The sequence below is a fragment of the Montipora foliosa genome, chromosome 4, assembly GCF_036669935.1.
Source record: "Montipora foliosa isolate CH-2021 chromosome 4, ASM3666993v2, whole genome shotgun sequence".
NCBI lineage: Eukaryota > Metazoa > Cnidaria > Anthozoa > Scleractinia > Acroporidae > Montipora > Montipora foliosa.
Window position 1 is genome coordinate 39,600,466 of NC_090872.1, and position 1,534 is coordinate 39,601,999.

Sequence of the window (1,534 nt, forward strand, 5' to 3'; positions counted from 1 at the left end):
TATTTTCTCTCGTATAAACGGCCCTAATATTGCACGACAAGAAAAACATCAGTCCATCGTCCACATGGACTGTACCTGTGAGGTACTTTGTTGCTCGATCGTGAGCTGTCAGATTGGGCGGAAGGTGGGAACTTCCTTCTTCGTCGAAGAAAAAGCGGGCGTTTTCACAACGCACTTATCCAGTATATCAGCTTTCAACAAAAGAAACTACATTTTGCCGAAAAACTTACAACTTCGCTTATTTTTCACAAATCTCTTCTCTAAGAGAAGGCAACTGTGTGATCATTTCAGTGGTGTGTATATAAGTGCGTGTTTGTGTTGCACCAATAGAAGGAGACTCATACCAGGTCCCCGGCATGAAAAATAAAGCCTTAAACTCCGGATGTTTACGAAATCGAAGGTGGCAAAGGATTTTTAGCCTTTTTCCAAGATAAATCATCGTAAAAATGGCGTATTTATGCAGGAATTTCTAAGAAACGTGTTGATTTATGTTTCATTTTATGAATTTTGTACGTCCTTTTGTGAATTATGCAATTTTTTGTGAATTGTGCGATTGGATGCGATTTGAGGTCGATTGTGCAAAATCACACCATCGCGTAATATCAGAAGGCCTGAAAAGTGAATGTTCCACATGCAAATGCTAAAATAACATCATTGAGGGCTTAGCTCTCAGATACTCCAGAGAGAAGCCTGGATGTTGCAAACGGGTTGAACTGTTAAGCTGTGTGGCACAGCAATACACAATTATAAGGAAATTAAGCAAATGTTCAGGTTTACTAACACTCAAGGAGAAGAAGTATCATGCACAGACTACGAATTAACAAAAGCTAGACTTCATAGTAAGATGTATGGTCCAGGAGCAGCACTTCCGAAATTAAGACAGTAGTCATAAACTTCCACCAGAAACCATTGCTTTTGTCTTGGAATTTATCCATCATCCAAACAGTGAAGCGTATTCATCTTATAAAAGTGCCCCCTGTGATGGAAAACAAAAATCATGGATAAGCGAATTATTAGGAGGAGGAAATCAACCTGTTTTGTGGTTCAATTAAGCAAAACAAGTCTGCCTTTTATGATAGATATACATTGTAAACAGGAATGTGAACAACTGGAGATTAGACCTATAAGCTTTAGTACATTATTTAAGGGTTTGTCTGCAGGAAATTTCAAAATAATGGCAGAGAAGGCAGGACTCTAACATTTGCACAGAACTTGGCGCAGAGTATTTCATCCTTGGTAGATACATGCTGTAAGCTGCTAACTCATTTACTAATAGGTGAAATGCTGAGGAGCCAACGTAAACCAGACATGACTCCAGGATTAATGAGCAAAGCAAAGAAGTTGAAGGGTAAACAAACAACGTTAACAAATAATATATGACTGTTTCCGGTACAAGAAAAGTCAGAACGAACACATTTTTGGTACAGTGGTACTGTACATGTTCCAACACTATCTAACAGGATATTTCAATAGCTTTGCTCTTTCTACACCCCAGCAGTCTAGCTTATGTTTTTTGGCATCACCTTCACATTTT